Source organism: Pelodiscus sinensis, chromosome 29 (assembly GCF_049634645.1).
Source record: "Pelodiscus sinensis isolate JC-2024 chromosome 29, ASM4963464v1, whole genome shotgun sequence".
NCBI classification, from domain to species: Eukaryota; Metazoa; Chordata; order Testudines; family Trionychidae; genus Pelodiscus; species Pelodiscus sinensis.
The window spans coordinates 7,152,125-7,171,695 of record NC_134739.1 but is presented as its reverse complement, the minus strand read 5'-3'; the positions used below and the strand labels follow the sequence as shown (position 1 = coordinate 7,171,695).

At 46.0% G+C, this 19,571-nt stretch overlaps 1 protein-coding gene across 12 annotated transcripts in view; it reads left to right on the top strand.

Moving 5' to 3' along the window:
* MAPT (microtubule associated protein tau) overlaps positions 1-19,571 on the top strand; it is a 92,010-nt gene that overhangs the window by 20,771 nt on the left and 51,668 nt on the right. The window contains exon 1 of one of the 12 annotated variants that reach the window (XM_075911147.1): positions 15,356-15,375. The exons of the other annotated variants lie outside the window; for them this stretch is intronic. The gene's annotated coding sequence lies outside the window, so the exon portion shown is untranslated. Of the gene's footprint in view, positions 1-15,355; positions 15,376-19,571 lie in introns of those variants that run through there. 12 annotated transcript variants of the gene reach the window in all.

The following is a 19,571-nucleotide window of genomic DNA, read 5'->3' as shown; positions in this document are numbered from 1 at the left end:
AGAGCACTGTTGTGTCATTCTGAATGTCTTCAGTCATGAACATCCTGGAGGCAGGTTGGAAGGATTTTTTTTTCCCACGGTAACATTAATACTACAATGTACATGAGCCTGTCCTAATGATAGAGATGTGGAGGGTAAATCTGTTGCTGGGGAGCTAAACAATGACTTGCATACTCTGACATTCATAGAATCAGATGTCAGAGATGAAGGTGCATTAGCTTGTCTAGAGGCTGATCCTGCAAACTCATGCTTAACTTTTTAGGATGTGACTATTAGGCCTCCCATCACAACAGTGGTCTGAGCAAGTCAATCTGTTTCGCTTCCCTGCTCCGTGTTGTATTGGTCCTTACAGGATATAAGGATATCCGTGCCTAAAGCCGCACTTTCGGGTTTATAGTCACGAGGGAGCAAACATGCACTGTGGTCTATATCTTTGTATTTTGGGACAAGATTTCTTGTGGCATCAAGCAAGGCTTTTGATTGCCCTCTTGCTAGAACTTGTGGGCTAGATTTATCCTGGTGTAAATCGAGTAAAATTATATCCAGGATAAATTTGTCCCTCTGCATCTTCTATAATAGTGATTCTGCCATGTGTGCTAATGGGTTTTTCCTGAGAGAGAGATTGGGTTGTGAGAATAACCTGGCTAGGAGGCCCTGGAAGCAACAGGCTCCTGTGTTCATATTTAGGTGCACATTACAAACCAAATTAACAATCTCCTAGTGCATTCCTTCATTCAGAGCTTTCAAAGACGCCTGCCGATAAAGAATGAACCCAGGTCCAAATTATAACGGAAAGTTATGACTGGACTTGGATGTTATGGAATCGCTATGACATTCAGACAGGTAGGTTGTGGGGAAACAAAATGTTCCCACGTATAGTGTCAATTGCAGCTTAACTGGTGGGAGTGATTTGTTTTCTGATGATAAAATATGCTCCTGAGAATGCTTAAGTAGTTGAGTGCTGAGGCAGCGAATAATGGAGCTCTCTTTGAGTTTCACTGTTGGTTCTCAGTTTGGGTTTTCAGGATTGCACTGGGGGAAGTTGTAGATCTACTTCACATGGATTATTATCCAGTATAGTGAAGTGGCCATTGAATTTGGATGTGAAATCTGATTGAGAGCATCAGTTAGGGGCTGGCTTTTTATACCCTGGTTTGGAAGGTGGAAGAAATAACGGCACACCTACTTTGGCTATCATACATTCTTGTTGTCTTGCAAGTTGACCACTTAAATCATTCCTGTCTTGTTAGCTTTAGTGCTGTACAGCAGCTACTTTTGGAACGGAGAATGCTAGTGGTGTTAGAGCAGAGGTGGACAAATTCCAGAAGGAGGGTCAAATCCAGTCCATAGGAGTAGTCCCTGCCAGGCCCCCATCCCCATGTGTACCTGTGCCTCTGCGGGTATCATAGAACCATAGAACTGGAAGAGACCTCAAGTCCAGCCCCCTGTTCTAGGCAGGACCAATCCCAACTCAATCATCCCAGCCAGGGCTTTGTCAAGCCGAGACTTAAACACCTCTAGGGATGGAGACTCCACCACTTCCCTAGGTAACCCATTCCAGTGCTTCACTACCCTCCCAGTGAAATAGTTTTTCCTAATATCCAATCTGGACCTCTCCCACCACAACTTGAGACCATTGCTCCTTGTTTTGCCATCTGTCACTACTGAGAACAGCCTCTCTCTGTCCTCTTTGGAACCTCCCTTCAGGAAGTTGAAGGCTGCTATCAAATCCCCCCTCGCTCTTCGCTTCTGCAGACTAAACAGACCCACCTCCCTCAGCCTCTCCTCATAGGTCATATGCTCCAGCCCCCTAGTCATTTTGGTTGCCCTCCGCTAGACCCTCTCCAATGTGTCTACATCCTTTTTGTAGTGGGGGGTCCAGAACTGGACACAATACTCCAGATGTGGCTTCACCAGAGCTGAAAAAAGGGGAATAATGACATCTCTGGATCTGCTGGCAGTGCTCCTCTTAATGCAACCTAATATGCTATTAGCCTTCTTGGCTACAAGGATATCAGAGAATTGCAGCTCTGGTTGGCCATGAATCATCTTTCACAGCCAGTGTGAGAGGTAAGGATGTTAAATTTAGATTAATCAACTAATCTAATAGTCAATGTAACTTTCATCGATGAGTCGATAAGGGCCCCTCCGCTTTTGAAATGTACAAGAGGTCCCCCCCACACCCCAGCTCTTGTACATTTCAAAAGCAGGGAGTGCGGGGCCAGCGGGGGACTGTTTGAGTCCCTAGCTTGCCCCAGGCTCCCTGCAGTGCTTCTGCTTTTGAAATGTACAAGAGCTGGGGTGTGGGGCGGACCTCTTGTACATTTCAAAAGCGGAGGGGCCCTTATCGACTCATTGATGAAAGTTACATTGACTATTAGATTAGTTGATTAATCTAAATTTAACATCCTTACCTCTCACACTGACTGTGAAAGACGATTCATGGCCAACCAGAGCTGCAATCCTCTGATATCCTTGTAGCCAAGAAGGCTAATAGCATATTAGGTTGCATTAAGAGGAGCATTGCCAGCAGATCCAGAGATGTCATTGCTACATTTCAATGGCGGAAGCACCACCAGTTTGTCACGGAGACTTTTAACCCGGATCCTGCTCCCTCCCCCTTGCTGCCTCTCTCTGATAGAAGCAGCAAGGGGTGGGAAGCGACTAATCAAATCACTAGTCGACGATCCAATAAGCATTTGCCTTTTGGTTGATAGACTAATTGACTCGTCACTTATATCCCTAGCGAGTGGCAGGAAGCAGCGTCTTGGTTCATGACACTTCCTGCCACTCACATTGACCACAAACAGCAATTTGTGGCCAACCAGCACTGTGATCCTCCGATACCTGTAGAGGTGCAGGGACTAACTCTGCAGGCTGCCATTTTTTTTATTGCCCACCCCTGTGTTAGAATTAGGGATATAATTGCAATTAAAAAAAGTTAATGGAAGAGAGGGACAAATTGTTTCTAAGAGCTTTCTCCTTTAGCAGTCAGAAGTGGCTGCTCAAGATAAATTCCTGCATGACTCTCAGATGTAAATGCTACATGTGGATAACAGGAAAGCACTGTGTGTGCACTTCTGTGCACAGGTTGAACCTCTTTGGTCTGGCAACATCTATGGTCCGGCATGATTTTAGTGAACTGGATGTCCACTTATCATGGCGGTGGCCAAGGTTCCCGCAGTCCCATAAAGTTTTTGTAGAGCCACCAGTCCTAGCTGGCAGTGTTCTGTGCTTTATTTAGATCTTATTTACATCTAAATGTCTTCTAAGAGTCCAGTAAACATTAGAAATGTTGGTTATACTGCTAGGCTACGTCTACACTGGCCCCTTCTTCGGAAGGGGCATGCTAATTTTGAAAGTGGGAATAGGGAAATCCGCGGGGGATTTAAATATCCCCTGCGGGATTTAAATAAACATGGCTGCCGCTTTTTTCCGGCTTTGGCAAAAGCCGGAAAAAAGCGTCTACACTTGCCCGATCCTTTGGAATAAAGCACTATTCCGGAGGATCTCTTATTCCTACTTAAATCCTACTTTGAAGTAGGAATAAGAGATCCTCCGGAATAGGGCTTTATTCCGGAGGATCGGGCCAGTCTAGACGCTTTTTTCCGGCTTTTCCCAAAGCCGGAAAAAAGTGGTGGCCTTGTTTATTTAAATCCCGCGGGGGATATTTAAATCCCCCGTGGATTTCCCTATTCCCACTTTCAAAATTAGCATGCCCCTTCCGAAGAAGGGGCCAGTGTAGACGTAGCCCTAGACAATATTGACCTCCTGTGGTGTGGAAAAGTCTCTGGTTTTGGCATCAGTCAGGTCCCAATGGTGCTGTACTAGAGAGGTTCAACTTGTAGTTAAATTTAAAAGTGTTGCCTGCTTTTAACAGCACATGCAGAGTTGAGGAGTGAATTCTCAGACCTTGTCTTTTCAATTTCAAATATTGGGTAGTGAAGCCCTCCTCCCTTTGTGTATAAGAGGGGTATTTTCCTTACCTGTTAATACCCATTCCCTGACTTTCTATAGCAGGCTAGAAGCTCGATTGAAAAATTCTTCCAGGCAATAGGTGGAGCCAGAATGCTAAGGCTTTGTCATATCTCATATATGAATCCAGCCACGGCTCAGCCATCAGATGAAAATTTTAAAGACAGCATCCAAGAAATATTAAACTGACACAGTGCATCAGTGACTGTCACTGAACAGCATTAGTGATGATAGCCTTTGCTTTTGGCTGCCTCTGTTAATGTAAGAGAACACACACACACACACACACACACACACACACACACACACACACACACACACACACACACACACACACACACACACACCCTGTGCAAAAACCACAACTGCAGCCAGTGATATAAAAATGTGGGCAGAAGTAGCAAATCTTCCCCCAAAGGGGGCATCTTTCCCTCTTGTCTGATGAAAAGCCAACTGAACAAACCGCTTTAAAAGATTCTTGTGCTTCCTTTTCTTCTGCCACAAAAACCCTGCTGATCAGTTTCTTAAGCTGGAAGCCACTTGAAAAGGTTTAGATTTCGTGTCAAGTTATCATTTGTTTCACTCCCATTGTAACAGTCACCCTTACAACCCTTCTATTAAACACACAAGAAAAAAAAGAATAGTTAAAACATTTGGTACATATGGTAAAGCTTTCATTTAACACTTTTACCTTGTTCCTATTCCCCTTTATTACAGTCTCCCTGATGATGCTAAGGATGGTATTAAAGGTCCTTTTGAAAAAAAGCCAGTTTTAGATGGTGGTGTATTGTTAAAGTGTAATCTTGTTCCCTTTAAAACAAGGCAGAACTTTTCAAACATACACAAAGGGAGACTGGAATGGCAAAGATAATAGGGATGTTAGATAGCAATTAATAGAATAGTTGTGTAACTGCACAAAATGTTATCGGCTACATGACTATTCGATAGTCCTTGGGAGCGCGGGGCTGGCAGCCAATGCGCTCTAGCCCCACTCCCGGGGAGCCCCCTGTCACCTAGTGCGGCTGCCTCTGTATCAGATGCAGCAGGGCAAGGTGGCAGGAGGGAGTCAGTCCATGAGGGGAGCTGTTCTGGAGTTTGATTTAGCGAGTCTAGTTAAGACTTGCTAAATCAAAATCAGAGGGCGCCTCTGGTTCGCCTGCTTCTGTGAGGAGTAAGGGAAGCCAACGGGAACATTTACTCCCATTGGCCTCCTGATGTGAAGACGGTGGGGAAACTCAAAGCAAGATACGTCGACTCTAGCTATTGTAGACCTGGAAGGAAAAGGACACCCTATATAGACAGTAACAGCAGGGGCCAGACGTTCATGCTGCAGGATGTGCGGGGTCCAGCTAAGCCTGATAAGGTGATAGTCCAGTTCCCTCTCCAGCCTGATCCAATCAGGACAGTGCTGGCAGCCGAGAGCTTGAAGCTTAGCTGAATTTATTAAAAGCTGGCAGCGACCTAGCCCCTTTAGTTCTCCACACTGACCACCGAGTTTAGTTATGGGCACTTCTATTTGTGGCATTGTCTCAATATGCTGCTCTAGCAATTTTTTTTTACCTTACCAGAAGGCTTGAAGATTCCTAATCAGTTTGTAGCTTAGAAAGCACGGCCGGCTAGCTATATTTATCTCCAGCTTTGGCCTGTGTTAATAAATGGCTTTCTTTTATAGACCATGCGGAACGCTTGGCTTTCACCTTGTTTTTACATAGTTAAATGCAAACCTTTGCCCGGTGTCCCTCTTTTCTCAGGACCCCATTAGCTCTGGCTCTGCTGATGCATGGCCCAGTGCTTTACAGTCAGCTGGCACAGCCCATGCGCTGTCTTGTAGTGGAGGCGAAATTCTACACAGTCCTGAAAGAGATGAAGGGTGAATCATAGAACTGGAAGAGACCTCAGAAGGTCGTCAAGTCCAGCCCCCTGCTCTAGGCAGGACCAGTTCCAACTAAATCAACCCAGCCAGGGCTTTGTCAAGCCGAGACTTAAACACCTCTAGGGATGGAGACTCCACTACTTCCCTAGGTAACCCATTCCAGTGCTTCACCACCCTCCTAGTGAAATAGTTTTTCCTATTGGTGGTTGTGCTGTTCCCTGATTTCCATATTCCATTCAATGAAAACGTTTTTTTTAAATGTATCTGGAACTCTGTCACAGTTTCCTCTCTGCTGCACGGGAGCATTGCAGGCTCCAGACCCTTAGTGCAGAATTTAGGTCAAAGCTGCGATGGAACACCTAGGACCTTCACTTTGGCCTTTTGGAGTGTGTAGATCTGGTGATAAGCCCATCGCTAGCTCTTCTACTCAGAAAATACTCCCTTCTCAAGGGCCCATGTAGGGATGTAAAATGCTGTTTAATGACTTTAACTGATTAAACGGGAGCAGGCATGGTGGTGGGGGAACGCTCAGCCTGGCTGTGCTGGAGCAGCTGTGCCTGCCACAGCTGGGCTGGAGTTCTCCACCCCCCCTCCCCCCCAACACAGGCAGGGGCTGCTCCAACCTGGCTGCTCCCACAGCCCCTTGCGGGGCTGCTGGCTCCCAGCGGTGGTGGAGCACAGAACTGAAACCCAGGAGACCTGACTTTGCTAGTGGTTTGCGGGATGTCCTTGGGCAAGTCACTTCACTGCCTTTTTGGCTCAGCTGCCTCACCTGTAAAATGAGGCTGATCTATTGATTCAAAAGTGCCGTGTAAGAACTGGGGGGTAGTATTATTGTGCTAGGGCAGGGTCTGGAAAATATTTCCCCTATGGAATTGACAACATTTTCTCATTCTCTAGAGCAGGGGTGGGGAACCTCTTTTGGGTCGGGGGCTGCTGACCCGCAGAAAAATCAGTCGGGGGCAGCGCACAAATGAGAAGCACAACTCCCCCTGCTCCCCCCGCTCGCCCTCACAACCTCTCCTTCACAAACCAAACTCACCCTCACTGACATGGTCCCTGACTCCCCGAGAAGCAGAAAGACATTCCCCTCGCACACCAGAGTCTAGGGGGGCCCCGGCTAGTAGACTTTGTGGGCTCCAGACCCACGGTGCAGTGGCAGGCGGGGGGGCGGACCCATGAGCACCAGAGCTGGCTCTCCAATACTGGAGTAGAGCCGTGAGCCTCCAGGACCGGATCCTCCAGGCAAGCTGGGCCTTAGGTTCCCCACCCCTGCTTTAAAGAGTGCTATGTCTGTGGACGTCTCTTACATGGCGAGAGGAAAAACTTTCAAGGGCGTACCGGTGAATTTCCCAGGATTTCTGTCAGTTTGAAGTCTTCTGAGACCACCTACTTTTTCTGTCTTGATCTAGGGGTTGGCCGTTGTGGACTGCGTGAATCTAATCCTGAAATAATTGCCATCCTGCTCGGAGGCACCTGCTGAACCAGGTCTCAGCTGATTGGAAATGGCAAATTCTCTTTAGATAATTCCTAAGAACACTGACAAAGTCATTAGTATGCAAACATCCCCTGCTCTTTCTCGCCACGCTCAGAAAACAGTGTAAGGATGCACAGTACTAACGGCTAATGCTAATAATCATACTGGTATTTTATATAAGAAGATTTATTTTCTGATGCTTCACTAGTTTCTCATTTGAATCGAGTGGTTTTTTTTTTTTATTATTCTGCTTAGCCATTCCAGAATTGTCTCAGCTCTTCATCTTCGTTACCATCTAGACCTGGACTCTAATTCTTTCTCCTCCAACTTCTTTCCTTCTATCTCTTCCTCCCACTCTTCTTGACTCTGGGTAAAATTTTCCAAAGCACCTTTGTCACTTAGGCCCCTGAACCCTGTTGATTTAAGACACTTAGGTGCTTTTGAAAATGTTACCCTTTGTGCCTCTCTTGGAGTGGCCTCTTTTCCTGGGGGCCAGAGGCTTTAAGATTCAGATGTGGCCAACGCTCACTGGGCAACTGATCAAAAGGGCTTTACGTTGCAGCCGGAAATAAAGTTTTGTAGAGCTTGTTCTGTCTGTTTAGCGGGTATAGAGAGAAGGGAAACAAAGGCTACCTCTGAATTTCTGCCCATGCTGCTGTGAAAACTTATACTAGGCTTGTGGTTGTGGCCTTGGCAGGAGACTGTGACGTGCAGTAATAAAATGACATGTGCATCCTCCCCCTTTCCCTGCAGTGTTAAAATGATTAACTGCTTTGGGAAGTCCCAACTGTCTTGCTCGTGGTGACCCTAAAATAACTAACAGATGTGCACGAAGCTAACGTATATAAGCAATGCAGCACTAAAGCCAGTTGGCGCAACCCAGCTCTTACAAGCCAGCTGAAACCAAGCAGTGTTATGAAGTGTGCAGTGGTCCTGCGACCCTAAATTAACAAATCAAAACCTGTAGGCGTACCGTCATGAGAGCTTTGTCTTCCTCCAGTGAGGAAAGCTATCTAAGCGTCACAGTTCTGAGGCGTTATTAAAGAATAATAAGGTTGAAAAAGTGGGTTTAAAAAACGAAGAAAAATACCATGACAACATATTGGTTTTCATTTGCCTTTTGAATGTCTCTGCCCGCTCCTTTGAAATTATATGAAGATTCAGGAAAATATTAAATATGTCCTAGTCCCTTGACAAGATAGATTACAAGGACTATCAAGATACCTGTTCACTGCACTGTAGACAGTGCCTGCAATTAATGAGGCACTTGTTCGTATTCACTTATCTGACAGTTCCTTGGAAAATGCTGTTCTGGAAAATATACAAAGCAGATGAAAAGGAAGTTGCTCGTGAATTATGAACAGCTTTTCAGGCTGACTTTAATGCATGATATTGCCATTTCAGTTACATGTCAAATCAATCTGATAGCTTTCTTTGATAGGGTAACAAGTCTTGTGGATAAGGGAGAAGCGGTGGACGTGGTATACCTAGACTTTAGTAAAGCATTTGATACGATCTCACATGACCGTCTTATCAATGAACTAGGGAAATGCAACCTAGATGGAGCTACTATAAGGTGGGTGCATAACTAGCTGGATAATTGTTCTTAGAGGGTAGTTATTAATGGTTTGCAATCATGCTGAAAGGGCATAACAAGTGGGGTTCCACAGGGGTCTGTTTTGGGACTGGTTCTGTTCAATTTCTTCATCAGTGATTTAGCTGTTGGCATAGAGAGTACGCTTATTAAGTTTGCAGATGATACAAAGCTGGAAGGGGTTGCAAGTACTTGGGAGCATAGGGTCATAGTTCAAAATGATCTGGACAACCTGGAAAATGGTCTGAGGTAAATAGGATGAAGTATAAGGACAAATGCAAAGTACTCCACTTAGGAAGGAACAATCAGTTTCACGCCTACAGAATGGGAAGTGACTATCTAGGAAGGAGTACTGCAGAAAGCGATCCAGGGGTCATAGTGGACCACTAGCTAAATATGAGTCAACAGTTGCAAAAAAAGCAAACGTGAGTCTGGGGTGCATTAACAGGAGTGTAGCAAGCAAGACATGAGAAGTCATTTTTCTCATGATTCTGTAACTCTGCATTGATTAGGCCTCAGTTGGAGTGTTGTGTCCAGTTCTGGGCACCATATTTCAAGAAAGATGTGGAGAAATTGGAGAAGGTCCAGAGAAGAGCAACAAAAATGATTAAAGGTCTAGAGAACATGAGCTATGAGGCAAGGCTGAAAGAATTTCGCTTGTTTAGTTTAGCAAAGAGAAGACGGGGGGGACATGATAGCGGTTTTCAAGTACCTAAAGGGTGTTACAAGGAGAATAATTGTTCCCCTTGGCCTGTGATGACAGGACAAGAAGCAATGTGCTTAAATTGCAGCTAGGGAGATTTAGGTTGGACATCAGGAAAAACTTCCCAACTTTCAGTGTTAAATACTAGAATAAATTGCCTAGGGAAGTTGTGGACTTTCTATCACTAGAGATATTTAAGAGCAGGTTGGATAGACATCTATCAGGGATGGTCTAGATCAGGGGTTCTTAACCTTTTTACTTTCACACCTCCCCTTAAAGTGAACTTCAAGTTCACACACCTCCTGGGAGACATTTTGTGCACAGCCTAGCTCCGCCTCCCTCACCTGACAGGAAGCTAAGGGGCGTGGCTAGGACTATAAGAACTCTGCCAGGGAGCTCAGTCGGGGCCCAACCTCTGAGGGAGACAGAGGCCTGCCCAGAGCTCTTGGCTGACGAGGCTGAGACCTGGCCCGGGCCTCCCACAGCCACCTTCCCTCAGGCCAGCGAAGGCTTCCCTACCTAGGTCGCTGAGGCCTGGCCTAGCCGGCCAGTAGGGCTACTCTCTGACCTAGAGGAACCCAAGGCTCTACTGGTGCCTGGCGATTCAAAGGACCGGCCGGATCTGAAGGCCCGGCTTGAACCCCGAGGCCTGCCTGAACCCTGGGACCTGGCGAACCAGCTGGACACAGCCGTCCGAGCTAATTCCCAGGTCCGACGGCTGGTGGCGCTGTGGGGTGCGTGAACCCCATTACAATGCCTAAATGAATAGCACGAGCTTTTTACTTTGAACCTTTTCCTAACATTTACGTAATATTGGAAGATGAAAGTCTGCAATACGTGCATACTGTTATTGTAGTGTGTCGTCACATAGGCCTGATTGATTCGCACTGTGCCGATCTCTAGAAGTTAATAAGAAATTAATGTTTATAATTTTAATTCATAATATTAATTATGAAGAAATCTAAATTTTAGAATTTTATCCAGTGAGAAGGCAATTGCGATAAATGGTGTCCCTAGCCTCTGTTTCTCTGGAGGTGGGTGATAGGGGAGGGATCACATGAGGATTACCTGTTGTGTTCCTTCCCTCTGGGGCATCTGGTATTGGCCACTGTCGGCAGACAGGATACTGGCTGGATGGACCGTTGATGTGACCCATTATGGCCATTCCTATGTTGCCAACCCTCTAAGATTGCCCTCTCTCCAGAATTTGTAGATTAATCTTTCATTTGAAATTGTCACGTCTTGTGAAACTTCCAGGAATGCTCCACACACAATTGGCAACCCTTCCTGAGGAGACATGGTAGATGCTCTTCTCCTGCACAGCTGCATGCACAGTCGCCTGTCTAGTTTGCCCATATCTATTATACTCCCGCCTGTGTCGGCAAAGCTTTTGTTGCTCGGGTGTGAAAAAAACACTTCAGTAAGGAAAAATTCTGGAATAAAGTAAACTCCTCTTCCATTTCCTCCTATACAAAAATGTTCCAAACTGATGCATTCTAATTTACTGTGAAGGCAAGTAAAAACTTTATTTTCCTGCTGTAAATTTAGCATTATACCTCAGCACAGGTAACAGTGGTCAAGGCCAATAGTGTTATGGTCCCATGGTAGATTTGACCATAGACAGTACTTTCCCGTTTCCATTGTCAGTAATTGACCTAGTTACCCAAGAAAAATGACTCTGACAGTGTAAACCTCTGAGGATAAGTTCCTCTATCCCAGTTTTGGTGGAATTTATCAGAAGAAAAAGTTGTTTTTTCTTCCTTGAGCTTTAAAAATACATTGTTTGAAAAGGCTGGATTCAAACAGAGTCCAGATCCTGAGTGTAGTTAATCTGTTCAAGTGGAAGTGGATGGTCATGTAGTGAAATGCCAAGTTCTTCCGTGACTTTTTGTCACCTGTGATTTTTGCTGATGCAACCTATGGCTTCTAAAATTTGTCACCGTCTGCACTAAAAAGGCAGGGCATGAGGGGGTGGGTTTATAGGTTTTCTTTTTCTTTTTCACCATTGACTAGCCTGCTGAGAAGTGCAAAAGCCTGCTGATTCATTCTCCAACCCACGGCAGTAGGCTCCCTCTCAGTTCACATCTCTAAAGTACAGCAAGGAAAGTCAGCCCGCTTTGCTGAATCAAGCAGGCTGCACACTCCAGAGCCGTGAAGATTCTATGACTTCTAACAATGGGCCCATGACTTACACGTGTTTTAACATTATGCAAAAAACCATTGCATCTGTGCATGACCACAAGGCCTGCTTAGCAGAAATTCATTTAAAAATCATCTATGGGTGTTAATGTTTATTACTAAATATTAGTGTATATTGGCCAGCACCAAGGGTCAAGTTTTACTCAGCTTGTTGGGAGTGAAATATATTCTTTGTCAGAGATTAGAGCTAGCTTTCATGTTGTCATAATGTAGGGATCATTAATCTCTGGCAATCCGTTGTCCAAATTATGTTTGAAATGGGAAAACAATCCTTCATGAGTTTCATTTATCTTAACAAATAGATGTGAGCTATTGTCCTTGAAAAAAGTGGGATAGCTTTTCACTTTCTATGTCTAAGGCTCATGGATGTGAGTCTTCAATAACCAGACCCTTGCAAATCCATGGATGTGAATATCCGCAGATAATTTTTGCAGACATGGATATGTGTTTGGTATCTGCACAGGGCTCTATTAATAACACATATGTAGTGAATCTGATAAGTTACATTTGTTCTAGCAACTATTAGCTTTCAAGTGTCCATGCAGACACCTATGTGGTTGCTAAGTCACCTGTCTTCTGCAGTCTCATTGTGATCATTTTTATTTCAAATAATTTCCTTCTGTCCAGAGTGAATGTGGCAGAGAAGAGGACCTAGTCTGTATTTTAGTTTGAATTTAAAACTTCAGGCTTGTGAAAATTGGAACTGGTGGTTTTCATCCATTAGTAGTGGACAGTTCACATCCTTTGTTGGTAGTCTCAGTAAAGGGCATTTCCACTACAAGTCGCCCCGGTATCCATTCCGCACTAAAGTCGTTGACGTTTGTAGGAACTGATGCGTTACAAGTTTTCCCATTCCCCGCTCTTAAGTTGAGCAAAAAAACCCAACATCCCAAATTGGCACAAATGGAAAAAAAATTCCCCACTTTAAGTTGTTTTGCTATAAGTCTTAAGTTTTTTTTTGAACGTATCTTGGACTTGTAGTGAGGACGGCCTGTATGCAGAAGTGAGGTTTAAATGGATCAGTGAGACAGAACTCCCTGTTCCCTTATTGTAAATGGGAAATCATCCTCAATTGGGGGTGTTTCTAGTGGGGGTCCCACAGGGATCTTGGTCCTATGCTGCTTAGTATTTTTATTAATGAGGTGGAAGGAAACACAAATTCATCACTGCTAAAGTTTGCAGATGATGCACAATTTTGGAGAAATGTTAAATAACTAAGAGGATAGATTACCTATTCAGAGTGGTTTGGATCTCTTGGTAAGATGAGTGCAAACAAACAATATGCATTTTAATATGGCTTTCTAGGAACAGAGAATATAGGACATATTTACATTCTGGAGGACTGTATCCTGGGAAGCTGTGATTCTGAAAAAGATCTGGGGATCATGATGAATGTTGGCCGAACAGGAGCTCCATATAGATTCTCAAGTAGGAGTAGAGAGGTTAGAATCATAGAGCTGGAAGATACCTCAAGAGGTCGTCAAGTCCAGCCCCCTGCCAAAGGCAGGACCAATCCCAACTAAGTCGACCCAGCCAGGGCTTTGTCAAGCCTAGACTTAAACACCTCTAGGGATAGAGATTCCACTACTTCCCTAGGGAACCCATCCCAGTGCTTCACCACCCTCCTAGTGAAATAGCTTTTCCTAATATCCAACCTAGACCTCTCCCACTGTAATTTGAGACCATTGTTCCTTGTTCTGCCATCTGTCACTACTGTGAACAGCCTCTCTCCAACCTCTTTGGAACCTCCCTTCAGGAAGTTGAAGGCTATCAAATCCCCTCTCACTCCTCTCTTCTGCAGACTAAACAAACCCAAATCCCTCAGTCTCTCCTCTTAGGTCATGCACTCCATCCCCCTAATCTTTTTGGTCACCCTCCGCTGGACCGTTTCCAATGCATCCACGTCCTTTCTATAGTGGGGGGCCCAGAACTGGACACACTGCTCCAGATGCGGCCTCACCAGGGCCAAATAAAGGGGAATAATCACTTATCAGGATGTGTTGGCAATGTTCCTCCTAATGCACCCTAATATGCCATTAGCTTTGTTGGCTACCAGGGCACATTGTTGACTCCTATCCAGCTTCTCATCCACTATAATCCCCAGGTCCTTTTCTGCAGAACTGCTACTTAGCCATTCAGTCCCCAGCCTGTAACAAAGCTTGGGATTCTTCCGTCCCAAGTGCAGGACTCCACGCTTGTCCTTGTTGAACCTCATCACATTTCTTTTGGCCTAATCCTCTAATCTGTCCAGGTCACTCTGGACCCTATCCCTGCCCTCCAACATATCTACCTCTCCCCCTAGCTTAGTGTCATCTGCACACTTGCTGAGGGTGCAATCCATCCCCTCATCCAGGTCATTAATAAAGATGTTGAAGACCGGTCCAAGAACAGATCCTTCAGGCACTCTGCTAGAAACGGACCGCCAACCTGACATGGAGCCGCTGATCGCTACCCATTGGGCCCAACAGCCTAGCCAGGTTCTATCCATCTTACAGTCCATTTGTCCAATCTATAATCCCTTAACTTGCTGAATATTGTGGGAGACTGTATCAGAAGCTTTGCTAAAGTCAAGGTATATCACATCCACTGACTTCCCCATATCCACAGAGCCAGTTACCTCATCATAGAAGCTAATCAGATTGGTCAGGCATGACTAGCCCTTCGTGAATCCATGTTGACTATTCCTGATCACTTCCTCTCTTCCAAGTGCTTCAAAATGGATTCCTTGAGGATCCTCTCCATGATTTTTCTGGGGACTGAGGTAAGGCTGACTGGTCTGTAGTTCCCTGGATCATCCTCCTTCCCTTTTTAAAAGATGGGCATTACATTTGTCTTTTTCCAGTCATCCAGGATCTCTCCTGATCTCCACGGGTTTTCAAAGATAATGGCCAAAGGCTCTGCAATGACATTTGTCATCTACCTCAGTACCCTCGGATGCATTAAATCCAGGCCCATGGATTTATGTACGTTTAGGTTTTCTAAATAGTTCCTAACTTGTTCTTTCCCCACCAAGGGCCATCCACCTCCTTCCGCTACTGCGTTGCCTAGTGCATTTGTCTGGAAGCTGACCTTGTCTGTGAAGACAGAGGCAAAGAAAGCATTGAGTACTCCAGCTTTTCCCACATCTGTCACTAGGTTACCTCCCTCATCCAGTAAGGGCCCCACACCCTCTCTGATCACCCTCTTCCTGCTAACATGCCTGTAGAAACCATTCTTGTTACCCTTCGCAATTGGAATTGCAGCTGGCAAGAGATGTGCTTTCCTCTTCCTGATAACTCCCCTGCATTCTCAAGCAATGTATTTATACTCCTCCCTAGTCATCTGTCCAAGTTTCTACTTCTTGTAAGCTTCCTTTTTGTGTTTAAGCTCACCATGGATGTCCCTGGTTATTTGTCATCTTTGTTTGGCACTGGTATGACTGCTGCTGGAATACTGTGTCCACTTCTGTTGTGCACAGTTCAGGAAGGGTTGATAAATTGGAGAGGATTCAGAGAAAAAGCCATGAGAATGGATTGGAAAACGTACCTTACTGTGAAGACTCAGGGATTTCCAAGGTAAGGAATTATTTGACTGAAGTGTGAATGTACCTACGTCTACAAACATTTAATGATGGTCTCTTCAGTCGATCAGAGAAATGTGTATTATGATCCACTGGTTGGAAATTGAAGCTAGACAAATTCAGACTGAAAAGAAAGGGTTATATTTTTAAGTGAGAACTTACAAAGGTGGTGGTGGATTCTCTCATCACCTTTTTTAAATCAAGATTGAGTATTCTAAAAGCTCAGCTCCAGGAATTCCTTTGGGGAAATTCTGTGGCCTGTGTTTACAGAGGAGGTAGAGAGGTTGAACCTCTCTGATCTGGTACCCTCAGAGAAACCAGAGAATTTGCCGGACCATGGAAGGTCGATATTGTCTAGCAGCATTACTAACACTTCCACTGTTTGTTGGTTCTTAGAAGACATTTAGGGGTAAACTAAATAACAGCACACATCAGTGAGAACCAGGACTGGGGGCTGTAAAGAAATTTTATGGGACCGAGGAAAAATTGGACACAGACACAATACTTGGACATCCATCTCACTAAAATCAAGCCAGACCACGAATGTTGCTGGATCAGAGTGTGCCGGGCAAGAGAGGTTCAACTGTATGACTAGATGATCACAGTGGTTGCTTCTGGCCTTGGAATCGATGAATCGGAGTGCTGTATAGGTTTTTATACCATGCTCATCGAGTGCCTTTCCGTAATGCCTTAAGCAACATAATTAACACCTGTCAGGTTTGTGCTCTCATCCCCTCCCCAGGGGCAAATCTGTGTGCAGTGGAGCATTCTGTTTTAGTGGGAAAGAATACGTCGCTATTTAAGTATTTGTTATAGAAGGCAAGGATAAAGAGATGCACCTTTTGCTCTTTCACCCTCTCCTCTTTAGGTGCGGTTGTTCTAGTCCAGAGGTGGGCAATAACTTTTGAAGGGGGGCTACTTCACAAATTTTGGAAGTGGCCGCGGGCTGACCCGGAAGGGGCGGGATTGAGAGCTACTCTACTGGGAGCTTTGCTTGGCTTGGGGTTCCTGCCCCCTGACTTGTGGCCGATGGAAGGGACCTGGAGCAGATGGGAGGGTACCGGGGGCTAGCCTCATCCCAGAGTTGTCTGGGGTGGAGGCTTAGAATTCACATGACACGGCTGGCAGCTCCTGGCCCCGCTGCTAACCTGTTGCCTGGCAGCCACCTGGCAAGTGCGAGCCCTTTAAATAGAAGCACTTGAAAGGACTCGCGTGTCTCTGGCTCTCAGGCAACGCACTACGGAGGTGGGGCCCGGAACGGTCTCGTGGGCCGGATCAATGCCCTAGGCGAGTTGGATCTGGCCTGCTGAGAGGTGTTTGCCCACCCCTGTTCTAGTCACACAGGGACTGAGCCGAGATGCTGAGCTGGTTGGGAAAACTTTACATGCTGCTTCCCAGTCTGCGCCTGCACTGTGCATACAAAGAACTAGCGCTTAGCCCTGCTGTCAGCATAGCACTCTGGAGTACGTCAGGTTTTCATGGTTGGCTATTTAATGCCATATTTGCACATTACTGTTACATGTCTTCGTTTAAGCCGATTGCTGAATTGAGGCGATCACGGTCCTCTGTGGTAGGTAAAATATAATCATAGATGAGTAGGGGGCAAATTGCCTGTCAGGTGAAAGCTAGGATGATCTTAAGCAAGAAGATTTTTAAGAATTAAAAAATACCAGCTCCCTGTAGTAATTCCCCCAGCCTGACATCCATGGGGATAAACGTTCCCATCTGTTGGATTATGACTGTTCTTATTTGGTAATGCTTCTCAAGGATTAGGGCTGGGTGAGCGGAGAAGGAAGAGAAAAGACCACAACGGTGGCAGTGCTCAAGAGCAAGGTCTTAGTATTGTAATCCCTATTTTTCTATTCATAGACTCCAAGATGTTAGAGATGGAGAAGATTATAGGTCCTGTTGTCCGGTGCAGGAGGATCTTGCCAACAGAGCGTACCACGTGTTAATAAACCTGTATTTTCCACAAGTGGATCGCCGGGTGTGTGGTGATAAAATAATGCGCTTTCACTTCCTATAGCTTGCTCTGGTATGAGACACACACATTTGTTCTCATGGAGCTAAAAGAAACATAATTTAGCGCATTATGGCCTCTGATTATCTGAGCCTACCTGTGCTAATGCTTTGTTTCTGTGCAGTGCAAGAATGTGTGTTTACCGCTCATGAGTTTGTTTAGGGCTATAGAGTCTAATTTATGCCTTGTCCCAGCTGCCACAAGACCTGCCAGTGGGATGCTGCCATTGGACCTGCCAGCTATTGCGATCTCGCTTGGTGCTTCATTTGTAGTCACGTCAGTTACTTTTCCTAAAGCTTCATTCCATCATTTGCAGTGTGTTGCCACTTTTACTGCGATGCCAAAGTGTTTCCATTCTAGCTCCCTGTTGTCAGTCACTCAGAACGTTCCAAAAACGTGGCCTCTTGGGCTGAAACATTCTAGGCTTGACACGTGCCAGAGGGTGAAGTCTGGAAAAGTTTCAACAAAACAGTTTGAGCTGTTGGTTATGAATGAGGTGCGTGGAAAGAACATGTAACAGTTTTTATTTGAAAAGCTCTAGCACTCACACGTGAGGGTAGAAAATTGGAAGGTTGGCAGGAAGATGCCTTCTATTGAGAAATGCCATTGAATGTTTTCACAAAACCTGGATTTGATTGGCACTGTGAGCATGCTCAGAAGTTAGTTTAAAAACACCAATTCTGTCAGTTATCGTCTGGCTTTGTTCCATAAGAAGTTTCATGTAGTTGTGCATCTGTGTGAGAGACTTGGCTTCCTACTAAAATATGAAAGTTTAGTCAACCTTTGGACATCATATGGAATCCTGCCACATGCAGTGTATGTTGGCTTCTAGGTACTTCTCTGCCTTCCTTAACTATAGTATCTGAGCAGCTTATCTTAATGTATTTGTGATGAGGTGCAGTCACAGAAGATCCACTGGGATTGTTCCCTGGCGCGCTGGTTATGCCACTAACACCTGCCGCTTTGCTTTCTGGGGTTCCCCACCACCCTGTCCTGCTGGGCCAGATTCTCTGGTCTCCACCAGTCAAGGCAAAGAGTTGAAGTTACTGCATCTCCTGAAGAACAATGCAGACACTGAACCACTTCGGTGTTGGGAGGATGCAGTTCTAGGGCACAGCACCCAGGAAATCATCCCAAAAGGGGATCAAAACTAGGGATGTGGATGGGTAACCGGTTAACAGGTACCTGGGAGCAGCCCCGACCTGCTGTGAGTGGAGGGCTGCTCCAGCCTTTTGGGGGCTGGGACCAGAAGCTGGCTATTTTGCATGAGATCCCGCATGATCGATTAACCAGTTAATCTGAAGGGTTAACCAGGATTTTACATCCCTAATCAAAATCCCAGATAAATCTGTCTGTCTTGGAGGAAAAATTGTTCATAAAGAAAGATCATGAGCTGGCTTTAAGCAGGCTCCCCATGAGCACTGGATCTACCTCCCCCCACACACTGCTGCCTCTGCCATAGAGGCAGCAGTGTGGAGGGTGTGTGTGTGTGGGGGGGGGGTAGGCTGGAGCTGATACGCTCAGGGAGCTGGCTTTTGGCTCTCCATGCCTACTAGCTCCGAGCACCAGCCTGTGCTCCCGCCCCTCTTGGCTGCATCCTATAGAGGCAGTGAAGGGGGTAGGCAGGAGTCAGCTTAAAAGGTGGTTCCCCCTAGCACCAGCTCCACAGTGCTGCTTCCCTCTCCCTCCGCACTGCAGCCTCTATTAGAGGCAGGAGCATGGGGGAGCGGGGTGGGAGCAGGGGAGGCGAAGCAGCCTCTGTCCATGGTGGTCTGGGCTCTGTGGGAGATGGAACAGTCTCTGTCCATGGGGAGCTCAGACTCCCTGTGTACAGGGGCTGCTGCCGCTTGCCAGCCTTTGTCCACCACCAGCCCCAGACACGGCGGACAGAGGCTGCTTCACAGCAGCCTCTCCCACTCTTTTTCTCCATCCACCCCCCCAGCAGCAGCCTCTGTCCATGGGGAGCTCGGACCTCTGCAGACAGGGCTGCTGCCACCCCGTGCTCCTGCCTCTGTATCAGAAGCAACAGCATGGGGGGCAAGCAGACAGTCTGTGCGGGAGCTGGTTGTTAAACGCTCCCCTCGCAGACTGGCTCCCACCTGCCACTCTGTGATGCTACCTCTGACACAGAGGCAGCAGCACAGGGTGGCAGGGGGCTCCCTTAGAGTGGG